The sequence below is a fragment of the Bufo bufo genome, chromosome 6, assembly GCF_905171765.1.
Source record: "Bufo bufo chromosome 6, aBufBuf1.1, whole genome shotgun sequence".
NCBI lineage: Eukaryota > Metazoa > Chordata > Amphibia > Anura > Bufonidae > Bufo > Bufo bufo.
In genome coordinates, this window is record NC_053394.1 from 422,563,514 (window position 1) to 422,580,364 (window position 16,851).

General features: G+C 44.8%; 1 protein-coding gene across 1 annotated transcript in view; it reads right to left on the minus strand.

Annotated features, from left to right (window-relative positions):
- LOC121003905 overlaps positions 1-3,986 on the minus strand; it is a 37,122-nt gene extending 33,136 nt beyond the window's left edge. The window contains exon 1 of the mRNA XM_040435846.1: positions 3,822-3,986. The gene's annotated coding sequence lies outside the window, so the exon portion shown is untranslated. The remainder of the gene's footprint in view (positions 1-3,821) is intronic.
- Positions 3,987-16,851: the final 12,865 nt, after the last annotated feature.

The window sequence follows — 16,851 nt, forward strand, 5'->3', positions numbered from 1 at the left end:
CTGTATTATACTCCAGAGCTGCACTCACTATTCTGCTGGTGCAGTCACTGTGTACATACATTACATTACTTATCCTGTAATGATCCTGAGTTACATCCTGTATTATACTCCAGAGCTGCACTCACTATTCTGCTGGTGCAGTCACTGTGTACATACATTACATTACTTATCCTGTACTGATCCTGAGTTACATCCTGTATTATACTCCAGAGCTGCACTCACTATTCTGCTGGTGGAGTCACTGTGTACATACATTACATTACTTATCCTGCACTGATCCTGAGTTACATCCTATATTATACTCCAGAGCTGCACTCACTATTCTGCTGGTGCAGTCACTGTGTACATACATTACATTACTTATCCTGTACTGATCCTGAGTTACATCCTGTATTATACTCCAGAGCTGCACTCACTATTCTGCTGGTGCAGTCACTGTGCACATACATTGCATTACTTATCCTGTACTGATCCTGAGTTAGATCCTGTATTATACTCCAGAGCTGCACTCACTATTCTGCTGGTGGAGTCACTGTGTATATATATTACATTACTTATCCTGTACTGATCCTGACTTACATCCTGTATTATACTTCAGAGCTGAACTCACTATTCTGCTGCTGCTATCACTGTGTACATACATTACATTACTTATCCTCTACTGATCCTGAGTTACATCCTGTATTATACTCCAGAGCTGCACTCACTATTCTGCTGGTGCTGTCACTGTGTACATACATTACATTACATTACTTATCCTGTACTGATCCTGAGTTACATCCTGTATTATACTCCAGAGCTGCACTCACTATTCTGCTGGTGCAGTCACTGTGTACTTACATTACATTACTTATCCTGTACTGATCCTGAGTTACATCCTGTATTATACTCCAGAGCTGCACTCACTATTCTGCTGGTGCAGTCACTGTGTACATACATTACATTACTTATCCTGTAATGATCCTGAGTTACATCCTGTATTATACTCCAGAGCTGCACTCACTATTCTGCTGGTGCAGTCACTGTGTACATACATTACTTACCCTGTACTGATCCTGAGTTACATCCTGTATTATACTCCAGAGTTGCACTCACTATTCTGCTGGTGCAGTCACTGTGCACATACATTGCATTACTTATCCTGTAATGATCCTGAGTTACATCCTGTATTATACTCCAGAGCTGCACTCACTATTCTGCTGGTGCAGTCACTGTGTACATACATTACATTACTTATCCTGTAATGATCCTGAGTTACATCCTGTATTATACTCCAGAGCTGCACTCACTATTCTGCTGGTGCAGTCACTGTGTACATACATTACATTACTTATCCTGTACTGATCCTGAGTTACATCCTGTATTATACTCCAGAGCTGCACTCACTATTCTGCTGGTGGAGTCACTGTGTACATACATTACATTACTTATCCTGCACTGATCCTGAGTTACATCCTATATTATACTCCAGAGCTGCACTCACTATTCTGCTGGTGCAGTCACTGTGTACATACATTACATTACTTATCCTGTACTGATCCTGAGTTACATCCTGTATTATACTCCAGAGCTGCACTCACTATTCTGCTGGTGCAGTCACTGTGCACATACATTGCATTACTTATCCTGTACTGATCCTGAGTTAGATCCTGTATTATACTCCAGAGCTGCACTCACTATTCTGCTGGTGGAGTCACTGTGTATATATATTACATTACTTATCCTGTACTGATCCTGACTTACATCCTGTATTATACTTCAGAGCTGAACTCACTATTCTGCTGCTGCTATCACTGTGTACATACATTACATTACTTATCCTGTACTGATCCTGAGTTACATCCTGTATTATACTCCAGAGCTGCACTCACTATTTTGCCGGTGCAGTCACTGTGTACATACATTACATTACTTATCCTGTAATGATCCTGAGTTACATCCTGTATTATACTTCAGAGCTGCACTCAGGGGCGTAGCTATAGGGGGTGCAGAGGTAGCAGTTGCTACCGGGCCCAGAAGCCTGAGGGGCCCAAAGACCCTTGTGCCACATAAGAAGACACTGGTATTATAGAAAATGCATGCAAGTTACACCTCTGGCTGGACAGAAGGGGTTAGGTTAAGAATTTGGTATGGAGGAGGGGGGGTGCAGTTTCAATTTTTGCCACATGCAGCACGAAGGTTTGAGGGAAGGGGGGCCCAAGCTGAACTCTTGCACCAGGGCCCATAAGCCTTTAGCTACGCCCCTGGCTGCACTCACTATTCTGCTGGTGAAGTCACTGTATACATGCATACATTATTTATCCTGTACTGATCCTGAGTTACATCCTGTATTATACTCCAGAGCTGCACTCACTATTCTGCTGGTGAAGTCACTGTATACATGCATACATTATTTATCCTGTACTGATCCTGAGTTACATCCTGTATTATACTCCAGAGCTGCACTCACTATTCTGCTGGTGCAGTCACTGTGTACATACATTACTTATCCTGTACTAATCCTGAGTTACATCCTGTATTATACTCCAGAGCTGCACTCACTATTCTGCTGGTGGAGTCACTGTGTACATACATTACATTACTTCTCCTGTACTGATCCTGAGTTACATCCTGTATTATACTCCAGAGCTGCACTCACTATTCTGCTGGTGGAGTCACTGTGTACATACATTACATTACTTATCCTGTACTGATCCTGAATTACATCCTGTAATATACTCCAGAGCTGTACTCACTATTCTGCTGGTGCAGTCACTATGTACATTCATTACATTACTTACCCTCTACTGATCCTAAGTTACATCCTGTATTATACTCCAGAGCTGCACTCACTATTCTGCTGGTGGAGTCACTGTGTACATACATTACATTACTTATCCTGTACTAATCCTGAGTTACATCCTGTATTATACTCAGGAGCTGCACTCACTATTCTGCTGGGGGAGTCACTGTGTACATACATTACATTACTTATCCTGTACTGATCCTGAGTTACATCCTGTATTATACTCCAGAGCTGCACTCACTATTCTGCTGGTGGAGTCACTGTGTACATACATTACATTACTTATCCTCTACTGATCCTAAGTTACAGCCTGTATTATACTTCGGAGCTGAGTTCACAATTCTGCAAACTTCAGAGCTGAAATCTCAGTATCCCCTGCTTGTTCTTTATTTGCACTGAACTTTCCCTGAGGATATGTTGGCTGGGTAGTGTCCGTTCTACACACTGCGCTGTATGTATGATTTATAGGATAATGTATGTTCCCCTTTCCTTGAGTACCTTATTGTATTAGCACCTACAACCCTGCACAGTGCCCTGCGTTGTCTGATACAGATGTCTTCCCCTGTATTATAGGAGCTCAGCCAGACTTTTATGGTTGTAACTGTCAACAAGCTTGCAGACTGTTTCCAAATGCAACTGGCAGAATTGCGAATGCAGCTCTGAAGTACTGTATAATATGTAATATAATGCATTTTCAAGCTGACATTTTGCATGCAGTACATATGGTGGTAGAATAGCCGCAGTGCTGCTCAAAGGTGGACATATCCTTTAAGTACAGTCTCCTGAACATGAAATGGCTGATACCAGAGAACAATAGATTGCATTCAATGCATTTTGTATCTCTGTTGGACGTACAGATATCGGCAGGTGACAGATTCAGACAGAATTATTATTTTAGGAGCCTCATTGTCTTCCTCTTGGGTTCCCACCCAGCTTTCCCAGGTACAAATATGACGATACAGCTGCTTACTGTTTATGGCAGACATGCAATCGCCCGCTGCTGACATGTCCTGGGTTAAGTTACCTTGCAGGTTACCTGAGGAGCCTTCTGTTGCACCTTGGAGACGTTTATGACCGGCTGAGGCGAGAAGGAGATGGATCCTGCGTAGAGGGGTAGAGGGTCTGTTGCAGTGTACAGGTCTAGACGGGAGCTCTGCAGACGAATGGCATTCTCTCCAAAGTCCTTGGACTGGAATGCTATAAGGAGGTGTTTACTGAGTTACTTTCACTTTCAGTCTCGCTTCGTGTCCTTACAGGAAAGCTTCTAAAAAAGAAAAATGGTCCTTGTTGCCCTTAGCAACCAATCACAGCGCAGCTTTCATTTTGTATTTTGAAAGTCATGCTGAGATTGGTTGCTACAGGCAACAACACAGGTTTTGTATGAAGCCGTTTCCTAAATTTTCACCACGGTTGCCCTTAGCAACCAATCACAGCGCAGCTTTCATTTTGTATTTCGAAAGCCATGCTGAGATTGGTTGCTACAGGCAACCAACACAGGTTTTGTATGAAGCCGTTTCCTAAATTTTCACCATGGTTGCCCATAGCAACCAATCACAGCGCAGCTTTCATTTTGTATTTTGAAAGCCATGCTGAGATAGGTTGCTACAGGCAACAACACAGTTTTTGTATAAAGCCGTTTCCTAAATTTTCACCATGGTTGCCCATAGCAACCAATCACACCGCAGCTTTCATTTTGTATTTTGAAAGCTATGCTGAGATAGGTTGCTACAGGCAACCAACACAGTTTTTGTACAAAGCCGTTTCCTAAATTGTCACCTTGGTTGCCCGTGGCAACCAGTCAGAGCTTAGCTGTATTTGGTTGCTGTGGGCAATGTTTTGCGGGAATTTTGCATGTCCTGGAAATGAAAAGCAGACACAGACAGACCCCCAACTGTGCCCAAGCCAAACACTCGGTGATCCATTCCAGGCACAGATCACATAAATGTAGTACTGCACTATAGTACTCGCACCGTATAGGGCTATGATGGAGTACCTGTGCTGGCTTTGTTATGGCCGTAGAGATCAGATTTCTTGTTATGGTGGTTTAGCTGCTTCTGTGGGAACACAGGAATAGATGCTGTTTACACGAGGGACAAAGGAGGGGAGTTACAGAGCGGTATAAAGCTGGTATTGTGCACGTCTTGTGTACATAGTGACATGACCGCCGAAGAACCGGGGAAATGAGCGCAAAAAATATGACACAAGATGTATATACTGTGTGTTACACTTCCTTCTACTACTACTCCTACTACTACCACTATCGTAGCCACTACTATTATTACTACCACTAGTACTGCCACTACTACCACTACAATCACTATTCTTGCTGCTACTACTACCACTAGTACTACAACCTCTACTGCTACTACTACTATCACTGCTACTATACTGCCGCTATCATCACTATTAGGCACCCTGCACACGAACGTGTGCACCCCGTGGTCGTGCTGCGGCCCGCAAAATGCCGCAGCAGATCGCGGACACATTCACTTGAATGGGTCCGTGATCCAACCGTTCCGCAAAAAGATAAGACATGTTCTATCTTTTTGCGGAACGGAAGTACGGGACGAAACCCCACGGAAGCACTCCTTAGTGCTTCTGTAGGGCTCCGTTCCGTGCTTCCGTTCCGCACCATTCCGCATCTCCAGATTTGAGGACCCATTCAAGTGAAAGGGTCCGCGTCCGTGATGTGGAATGCCCACGGAACGGCACCCATTTATTGCGGATCCGCAAATGCGGTCCGCAGTACGGCAACTGAAAGCACACGTTCGTGTGCAGGGGGCCTTACTATTACCGCTGCTACTAATACTACAACTGCAAACAATATAACTATCCCCCACTACTAATACTATGACAACCACTATTGCTACTACTAATGCTAATACCTCTATTACTACTACTACTATTACTAATGCTACTACTATTACTGTAACTACACAACTACAACCAGTACAACTACTACTATTACCACTATCCCCATTACTATATATTTTACTACTACTACTATTATTGCTACTACTGTAACTACAACCTGTACTGCTACTACTTTAACTTTTGTAACTACTACTACCATCACTATCCTCACTATTGTACATTTTACTACTACTATTACTACTACTGCTTCTAGTACTAGAACTACTACCATGACTAATATTACTACCGCTACTACAACTACAAAAACCACTAGTACTACTACTACTATTACTACAAATATTACTTTTACTACTAAAAATGCTACCCCTATTACTACTAATATTACTACTACTCAGGCTGCTACTACTGTACTACTACTATTATTACTATTTCTGCTGCTATTGGCACTACTACCAGTACTATTATAGAGGGATTAGTAATACTGGGAGCACTATAGGGGCATTATTATTACTGGTGGAATTAGTATTACAGGGGACACTATAGGATGTATTATTAATACTCAGGCACTATTTTTCTGCAGTATAGCATTTAGCGGCATGGGGGAGTAAGCACCAGGATAGGGAGTATGTGTTGAGAATGTAGGGCAACCTCTGCTTAAAGTCTGGGCCAAATGGAGAAGAAAGATATGTACTTCTGTATTCTCCTGTATATTTGGTAGTGCTGAAGGATCAGGCAGGATGCTGTTGGTAGGGTAGACTTGGCGCTGTAGCCCACGTCTCATCTCCTCCTCAGCCGCCTCCTCTATATCTGAATTAGAGACATCTGGAGGAGGAGGACAGAAGATGACAGCTCCTGCTGGCAGCCACCCCAGGGAGGCAGCTGTTTTGTTCTGCTGTTTAGAGCTGCTGGGACAGTATTTTGTGCTGCACTGTGGTATTTAGTTCTTATGGGGTAGTATTTAATGCAGCACCATGGTATTGCTGGCCCCGCCTACTATTGTTGGCCCCGTCTTCCGTCAATTTAGACCTGCTTATAACAGGGGGCACTTGTTTTATTCTAGGGACGCTTTCAATTCCCAATCTTCCCCCGCCCCCCGGCCCCACATGACAAGCATGAGCTCTGCATGGCTCTGTGTGTGTTTCTTGATTTGTACGTTCACAGGACAGATTTAAAAATCTGTCTACAACGCAGAATCCATGCGTTTTTATTTGAGAACATTTTTCGTGCAGTTTTTTATGCTTTTTTCCTTTTTAACCAATGGGTATTTATTTTACTACAAAACTGTGCAGAACCGCACAAAAAAACCGCACAGAAAATGTGCAAAAACTACACGGATCTCCCGATGCCGCCCCAAGATTGGGCATGCTGCTTTTATTTTGCAACTTTTTTTCCACGTGCTGTTTCCCATTGAAATAAACAGGAGGCTGCTTTGAGGTGTTTTTGGCACTGATTTTGAAGTAGAAACACTCCAAAATCAGCGCCAAACAACTCTGTCTGAACCGGCCCTAATGCGAGTAGCATCCAGAGTTTGTTGCAGTACTGTCCATCCTGCCCCTATCAGGCTTAGATCAGCACCCAGTAGTCACCAATCCGACAGATGACTTGATGGAATCAGTACCGAAAAGGCTTTTTCCTAAAGTCCCTTCTCTTCTCCAACAGAGAAATGTCTCTCCACATCTTGCTCCCCATCCACCACACAGTTGGACAGGACATATGTGAGCAGCATCAAGAGTTTGCCGCAGTACTGTCCATCCTGCCCCCATCACGCTAAGGTCAGCACCCACTAGTAATCAATCCGACGGATGACTCAATGGAATCGGTATCGAAACGGCTTTGTCCTAAAGTCCCTTCTCTTCTCTAACAGAGAAATGTCTCTCCACGTCCTGCTCCCCATCCACCACACAGTTGGACAGGACATATGTGAGCAGCATCAAGAGTTTGCCGCAGTACTGTCCATCCTGCCCCCATCACGCTAAGGTCAGCACCCACTAGTCATCAATCTGACGGATGACTCTATGGAATCGGTATCGAAACGGCTTTGTCCTAAAGTCCCTTCTCTTCTCTAACAGAGAAATGTCTCTCCACGTCCTGCTCCCCATCCACCACACAGTTGGACAGGACATATGTGAGCAGCATCAAGAGTTTGCCGCAGTACTGTCCATCCTGCCCCCATCACGCTAAGGTCAACACCCACTCGTCATCAATCTGACGGATGACTCTATGGAATCGGAACCGAAACGGCTTTGTCCTAAAGTCTCTTCTCCAACAGAGAAATGTCTCTCCACGTCCTGCTCCCCATCCACCACACAGTTGGACAGGACATATGCGAGCAGCATCAAGAGTTTGCCGCAGTACTGTTCATCCTGCCCCCATCACACTAAGGTCAGCACCCACTAGTCATCAATCCGACGGATGACTCAATGGAATCGGTACCGAAACGGCTTTGTCCTAAAGTCCCTTCTCTTCTCCAACAGAGAAATGTCTCTCCACGTCCTGCTCCCCATCCACCACACAGTTGGACAGGACATATGCGAGCAGCATCAAGAGTTTGCCGCAGTACTGTTCATCCTGCCCCCATCACACTAAGGTCAGCACCCACTAGTCATCAATCCGACGGATGACTCAATGGAATCGGTACCGAAACGGCTTTGTCCTAAAGTCCCTTCTCTTCTCCAACAGAGAAATGTCTCTCCACATCTTGCTCCCCATCCACCACACAGTTGGACAGGACATATGTGAGCAGCATCAAGAGTTTGCCGCAGTACTGTCCATCCTGCCCCCATCACGCTAAGGTCAACACCCACTCGTCATCAATCTGACGGATGACTCTATGGAATCGGAACCGAAACGGCTTTGTCCTAAAGTCTCTTCTCCAACAGAGAAATGTCTCTCCACGTCCTGCTCCCCATCCACCACACAGTTGGACAGGACATATGCGAGCAGCATCAAGAGTTTGCCGCAGTACTGTTCATCCTGCCCCCATCACACTAAGGTCAGCACCCACTAGTCATCAATCCGACGGATGACTCAATGGAATCGGTACCGAAACGGCTTTGTCCTAAAGTCCCTTCTCTTCTCCAACAGAGAAATGTCTCTCCACGTCCTGCTCCCCATCCACCACACAGTTGGACAGGACATATGTGAGCAGCATCAAGAGTTTGCCGCAGTACTGTCCATTCTGCCCCCATCACACTAAGGTCAGCACCCACTAGTCATCAATCTGATGGATGACTCTATGGAATTGGAACCGAAATGGCTTTGTCCTAAAGTTCCTTCTCTTCTCCAACAGAGAAATGTCTCTCCACGTCCTGCTCCCCATCCACCACACAGTTGTCAGCATGAAAAAAAGAATCCAGGCTCTGAGATGATAAAAAAAACCTACCGGTACTCAAGAAAAGTTGTTTCCTTGGACAAGAATTTGAGCACCACAGAAGAAATCCGGAAAAAAAATATCGCTCCCTCCTTCCTCCCACTGGTGCCTTTATGATGGGCATACTGAAGAGCATTATGCCTTAGTATTCTCAGAGTGTTATACTTGGAAAAAAAAGCTTTCTACAAAGTACAGCAGAATAGGCTGGCTGCAGCACTACTGCACCTGCTCAAAAGTCATCCGATTCAGCTTAAAGGGGTTCTCTCCCTTCAGCAAATGGCCTTTATCCAATAGACAAAGTAAATACAAGGCACATACTAATGTATTGTGATTGTCCATATTGCCTCCTGTGCTGGCTGGATTCATTTTTTTTATCACATCATACACGGCTCATATCCAGGGTTTACGACCACGCTGCAATTCAGTAGCGGGGGCCGCGCTTGCACGCTATAGGGAAAGGTGCTGGTCTATGCGCACTCCCATGCCCCCAGCCACCAGAGAGGCTGGTGCCTTTTCCTATAGTGTGCAAGCTGGATACAAGCAGTGTATAATGTGATGGAAAAATAAATCAAGCCAGCAAAGGAAGCATTATGGACAATCATAATACATTATTATATCATATGTTGGTGTCTAAATAGGGTAGACCCACTATTAGTTACTCTCAGTAGTCTCAAATAGTGTATTTTGTGTACCGAGTGTGCCTTGTTGTATTAAAGTTAAGATGTAACTTTTATTTCTATTATTAAAATAAATGAGACAATGGAGTAAAGTAAACTCCTGCGCTATTTAGGGAAGGGGGGTAGGGTCTAAATAGATAGACCTAGTGGCGTTCCTGTATTGTAGGGGGCGTTTCGTATGTACTGGGGAGGAGCCTAATCAGGTCACTAACTCTCCCTACATGCTTGCCCTACTTGACCTAGTCTAGTCAGTGTAAATGCCTCAATGGCTGTAGTCGGGGCACTCGTCCTTAGAAGGACGACCCCCAGCCTCAGGAACTGTGTCATCCTCCCCAGGACATCTTTACTAGGGAGGTAAGAGCATAGGGACCTACAATATAGGCCCGAGGTTTCTGAGGCTGGGGGTCGTCCTTCTAAGGACGAGTGCCCCGACTACAGCCATTGAGGCATTTACACTGACTAGACTAGGTCAAGTAGGGCAAGCATGTAGGGAGAGTTAGTGACCTGATTAGGCTCCTCCCCAGTACATACGAAACGCCCCCTACAATACAGGAACGCCACTAGGTCTATCTATTTAGACCCTACCCCCCTTCCCTAAATAGCGCAGGAGTTTACTTTACTCCATTCTCTCATTTATTTTAATAATAGAAATAAAAGTTAAATCTTAACTTTAATACAACAAGGCACACTCGGTACACAAAATACACTACATTATTATACATGTAAAAATACAAGAAAAAGAACTGGATCGCACATCCTCAATACTATGCTTTTATCTAACTGCTTCTCAGCATAATTAACATCACCTCTCAGCGTAATTTATCGTATACCTGCCCTTATACTGCATGCTGTGCAGGTTGCCTCCTTGAATGGGACCCTATTCTAACCTTGTCGCGGTGAGTGGGCCTATGCTTTTTGATCAAATTGTACACTAATGCCTCATGCACAGCATGCAGTATAGGGGTAGGTATACGATAAATTATGCTGAGAAGCAGTTAAATAAAAGCATAGTATTGAGGATGTGCGATCCAGTTCTTTTTCTTGTATTTTTACATTATTATTATTTATTATTAAAGCGCCATTCATTCCATGGTGCTCTACATATGAAAAGGGGTTTACAGACATAATACAGACAATTGCACTAAGCAAGAACAAGACGAGTTACAAACTGGCACAGAAGGAGAGAGGGCCCTGCCGGTGAGGTCTTACAATCTACATGGTATGGGAGAAGGACACAGTAGGGGAGGGTGAAGTTGGTCATGGCGGTAAAGAGGCAGCAGGGTCACTGGTTGTAGGCTTGTCTGAAGAGGTGGGTTTTCAGGTTTCTTTTGAAGGATTCCACTGTAGGTGAGAGTCTGATATGTTAGGGTAGCGAGTTCCAGAGTGTGGGGGATGCACGGGAGAAATCTTGGAGACGATTGTGGGAAGAGGTGATAAGAGGAGAGAAGGCGGTCTTGTGAGGATCGGAGATTGCGTGTGGGGATGTATTTTGAGAAAGTAGGTCAGAGATGTACGGAGGGGACAGGTTGTGGATGGCCTGGTATGTATTTGTTAGCATTTTGAAATGCTGGGCAATGGGGAGCCAGGGAAGGGATAGGCAGAGGGGAGAGGCAGAGGAGTAACAGGGTGAGAGGCGGATTACTCGGGCAGCAGAGTTGAGGATAGATTGGAGGGGTGCGAGAGCGCTAGATGGAAGGCCAGAGAGGAGAATGTTGCAGTAGTCTAGGTGGGAGATGATGAGGGTGTGCACAAGCATTTTCGCAGACTCAAAGTTGAGGAAAGCGCGGATGCGGGAGATGTTTTTGAGTTGGAGGTGGCAGGTGGTGGAAACACCAGGGTACACCATTAAAGATAGTGGAGGGGTAAAAAGAGTGGTAATGCCCCCTTGCAGGTTGTTACAATCCTTAGAATGGAAGTACCCCGGACATTATGGAGGGGTACACATGGCAATACTTGCATTGCCTGTGCTTTGGGTTCTGGTCACTGGTCAGTCAGTTTTTTCTGCCCAGTGATCGGAGGCTATTTTTAGTCTGCAGGAGTTGGAGGGAAATTTTGCTGCTCTTCTGTTAGGATCACTGGGCAGAATTTTATTTCTGCCCAGTGATGCTCTTTATTGGTCATTTGGATGACCTATGAGGTCACAGGGATCGGGCGAAGTTTGCCCGAGCCCTGGTGACAGTTAGTCATTGGTGGGTCAGTGGGGATAGGGGCTATAAATGTCCAGGCTTCCCAGGCCGGTTTGCCTGCTTGCCGCACTTGCCCGTGGAGTCTGGACCAAGTGTTCCCCACCCCCCCAGCCCCTTTATTTTGTAATGTCGAGGTCTGTTCAGGGTGGTTGATATAGTCATCCCGGGATGGGATGGACTCTGATGTATTGATGGTTTAAACGAGTTTGAGTTTATGACTAGGCTCATGGTTTTTATATGGTTAATATTTTGGTTATATATTAAAGTTGGTTTAATTATAAATAAACAGGCCTCGGCTTATCTCTATAGTTTGGTGTTTTATTTCATTAATGTTATAGTTAGAGAATTTATTATGTGTTTTGGTGAGCATATGCTATGTATTGCCATGGGATTTCTTCCATCGCCGCTCACAGCCCTGGAAGCTTGTCTGAGTTTTTTCATCAGGTTGGTGTGCCAGGGTTTTCTGTTGATTTTTCGGGATTTGTTGTGTGTGAGGGGGGGCAATAATGTCCAGAGCTGTACTTATTGTTGTGTTATACAGGGTGGTGGCAGTATCTGGGTCTTGGAGGGAACAAATGTTAGAGAGTGGCAGAAGAAAGTCAGAAAGCAAGCAAAAGTCGAGATTTTAAGGTTCCTGCGGGGGTGTGTTAGTGTGTGGACCGGGGGAGCAGCAGAAGAGACGAGTGAAGAGAAGGTGAGTAGGTTGTGGTCGGATAGGGGGAGAGGCGAATTAGAAAGGTTAGATAGGGAGCAGAGGTGGGTAAAGATAGGATCCAGAGTGTGACCATCTCTGGTGGGAGCAGAAGACTACTGTGAGAGGCCGAAGGAGGAAGAGAGTGTTAGGAGATTAGAGGCGGCTGAGTGGCAGGTGTCAATAGGGATGTTGAAGTCACCCATGATGATAGTGGGGATGTTGGGAGAAAGAAAGTGTAGGAGCCAGGTGTTATAGTGCTCAAGAAAGATGGTGGCTGGGCCTGGGGGGCGATAAATGACAGCTACTTGGAGGTTGGAGAGAGAGTAGATGCGAACAGAGCGTACTTCAAATGAAGTGAGTGTAATGGAGGGTAGCAGTGGAGTTGGGCTGTAGGAGCAGGTGTCTGATAGGAAAAGACCAACTCCTCCACCATGTTTTCATCCGGGGCGTGGGTTTGTGAGTGAAATGAAGTCCGCTATAAGAGAGTGCAGTAGGGTAGGAGGTGTCAGAGGGTGTCAGCCATGTTTCTGTGAGACCCGGAAAGGAAAGTTTTTGAGAGATGAAAAGGTCATGAATGTAGGACAGTTTGTTACAGACAGAGATGTGCATTCCATAATGCTCCTGCAAGAGGAACCAAAGGAGTAGGGGTCAGAAGAATGGTTATTAGGTTTAAGGGGTTGCAGAAATTTGTAGGAGATTTTTTGTGGGAGGTAGAGGTGATAGTGGGGATTTGCTGAGGGGGGCCTGGATTGGAGACATATCACCAGCAATAAGGAAAAGCAGAGAAAGTGTTAGTAGGTGAGAATAAGAGAGGGCAGGATGTATCAGTGTGTGTTTGGGAAGGAAGTGTTTTATGTTGCCAAACAGGTTTGTGCAAGCGGTCAGATGAGAAGGTAAGATGGAGGGAGAGAGAGATAAATAGTTTCTTGCTGGGTGAATGGATGTGAGGATATTTCAGGAGGTTTTGGAAAAGTGGGAAGAGTAAGATGAAAGATTAAAACATTGTTTGCATTAACTATTTCTGTAATTACCTTTGGTCCCCTTCTGGTTCAATTCTGGTATAATTCGGTATGTGCACTTAAAGAGTGAGTTGGGAATACCTCTTTAATGGACCAATAGTATGATGGTTTAAAGAGGCACTCCAGTCCAGAGCATGCTGTCCTTTGCGGACAGTATGTCAGTCTCTCCTGTGTAGCTGACTTCCTGTGAACTACAGAATGGCATTTCCATCCATCAATCCCTCCTGCAAGCTCTCAAACCTCTCTCCAAAGCGGCACCTTCCTCGTTCCTCTGTATGTCTCCTATGCATAGATTTCTGCTAAAATGGTAATGTCTGCTTTATGAGCGAGCCCCTTCAATGCTTAACTGCAGAATTTGAAAATTCCTCTAACTCACACTGACACTCCTTAACTGTGAATGCTGTGTGCAGAATCTCCAGTGTATCCTATGAGATGCAGCTTCACACTGCTCTCCTCTGCCTCCTGCTTGAAAGATTTGACTGGGAGAAACCTATCACAAGCAGGAGGCAGGGGAAACAGGCTAAAGCTGCATAACATGGGAAAGCACTTCTATGTCAGTGGTCTATTATCTGCTTAGATAGGACTCAGAGAAGAGCAAGTGCAATGTAATGAGGCTCTACTCAGTCTCTGTATGTAGCCCACATCAGGAGAACAAGTGGGCAGAAACAATGAAAAGCAGCCCCACCGAATTAATCAGAGTGACTGATAAAGGCAGACCCTGTCCATATACCCTAGTAGGGCATTTTAACATTATAGTGAAGGGGGGGGGGGGGGGGCAAGCCCTTTTGAGCTAGAATAACCAGCATTTAATGCTACACTTCCCTTGAAGTGGCCACTACGAGGGAACTCTATAGTCAAGCATGGCTTCCTGCCAATTTATTTGATTGCAGGTAATTATAAAATCATATTTCTATCTAAACAAATAAGGATCCAGTTAATTTTGATGTTCTCCAGCTTCGACTTGCACGATCCTCATGATGTACACATCCTTTGTGGATCTCACTTATGATGTATATGTGAAAGTGGTAAGAGGGGGACATTCCTTCACTTGCACAGTTGGCATTACATAGGTGGTCAGTAATTGTTCTACTGGTGTAGATCCCTCAGATTTCTGGATGGGGTAGCCTGGAACAGTCCACAGCAGCATATGTACAGGGGTGGGTTTGGCATTTCTGGGGCCTGAAGCAAAATTATGTCTTGGGGTCCTAATCATGACAGCCATCCAGGAATTGCTATTCCCAGAAGCAGTTCCCTGTCTGTCCACAACTGTATCTGCATCATCAGGAGGCAAATACAGTTGAAAGCTGTGGCCTGGGCCCAGTGGCATAACTACAACTGACTGGCCCTACAGCAAATTTTTAAATGGGCCACCCCAGCAACTTCTTTGCACCCCCTACTTCCATAACTAGTCAAGATTGAGCTCTCAGACCAGGTCCGGCAGTGTTCCGTCCATTTCCTACAGTGCCACTGTATTTAATGTCATTGAAAAAATACTGCTGAGGCGGCCCGACAATGAAATCTTTTAGTCTTCCTCCTGAGGGGGCCCCTTGTGGGTCTGGGCCCCAATGCAGCCGCTTCCCCTGCTTCCCCTATAGCTACGCCCCTGCCTAGGACGATTCTAGCTATTCTGCTGCCTGAGGTGAAAACTGAAATGATGACCCCACCCCCCATGCCAAATTCTCATTCCAACCCTTCCATAGAGTGGCATGCAAAAGTCTGGTCGAAATTACCTTTACTGTTAAGCAAGTTGAAGATGCAACACACGACGTGCGGCTAGGATCCTTTCAAGATGTGATAAATGTAATTTTTCATGACGCCAGTTGCATTTCAGGAACGAGGGACTAAGTGATGGAGGAACCCAGGTGTAGGAATGCCAGAGTGGTATGAGGGTGGCCTAAGATGTCCCTCTAGGTGCGGCTTTGCACTTGTCATGGTGCTCCTACCTGGATATCCAGGAACCCCAAGCGTGGTCGTCCGCAGCAGTGATGATAGGAGGAATAGTTGAGGGATTTGAAGAATGAATTGAGTCCAGACTATTAAAGTAATTAACAGCTTAAGGCCTCATGCACACGACAGTTGTTTTTCTCGGCCTCCGTTCTGTTTTTTTTTTGCGGATAGGATGGGGACCCATTCATTTCAATGGGTCAGCTGATAGTTCATCCGTTTGTGTTCCGCGTCCGTTGTCCGTGTTTCCCTTCAGCAAAAAAAATAGTGCATGTCCTACTTTTTTCACATTTGCGGACAAGGATAGGCATTTATTACAAGGGATCTGTGGAAAAAAACTGATCCTCCCAAAAAAACGGTTGCCGCATCCGTTTTTTTTGGGCGGACGCACAATTTGCGGCCGCAAAAAAACAACTGTCGTGTGCATGGGGCCTTACTTGGCATACATTTTCATCAGGGAACAATCTTCCAACTTTATCTTGGTCATCAGCAGATTTTGGCATTAATTCTGGCAGGCAAACACAATCAGCTGTGCTACATCTGTACTCGTTCAGCTCTGCTATGTTTTTCCTTTCTGCTTTTTGCTGTATGCTGCGACTTAGCTTTCTGTAGTCTGACTTGGTCTTTATCTTTATTGGTATCTTTGTCTCTATCCAGGGAACTTCTCCTCCTGGCTTCTGAAGCTTGCAGCTTGGGCCTCTATGCCCAGAAGAGATAAAGGTGTGCTTTGCTGGCTTGCACATGACCTTCACCTTGCAGGTTGTACTCTAGTCTGACCTTCACTAGTTGAATGACACTTCCCGTGTCTTTTAAATAGGACGGTGATTTTAAAACATATCGCTATAGAAATAAATCAATATATTCTGTTAACCTGCTGGTAAGGGAATTTATCCCGGAGACCATAGGTCTCCCCGGGGGATATGTCAGGCTTTTGTGACTTTTAGGTAAGTGATAAATTATAGGTGTTACTGGAAATTTTATAGTCAGGTATTGATATTCATTTTTATGAATCACTCCCTCTTTGAAGCCTTTTTGTAGCAACTTGTCCAGATCTGATTTATATTCTATCATTGGATCTTTCGTTAGGGGGAGATAGGTTTCCCTATCGGCTAGTAATCTCAGTAACTCCGCCTCATATTTCTGTATATCCATTATCACCAGCCCTCCCCCTTTATCCGCCGGTTTTATTACTATATTGCGTTTTTTTTCTAAATTTTCCAATGCCAATTTTTCTTCCTTTGTTAAATGATATACTCTCGGTTTCACCTCCATCTTCTATGTTTCTTTTAGTACTCCCCTCTT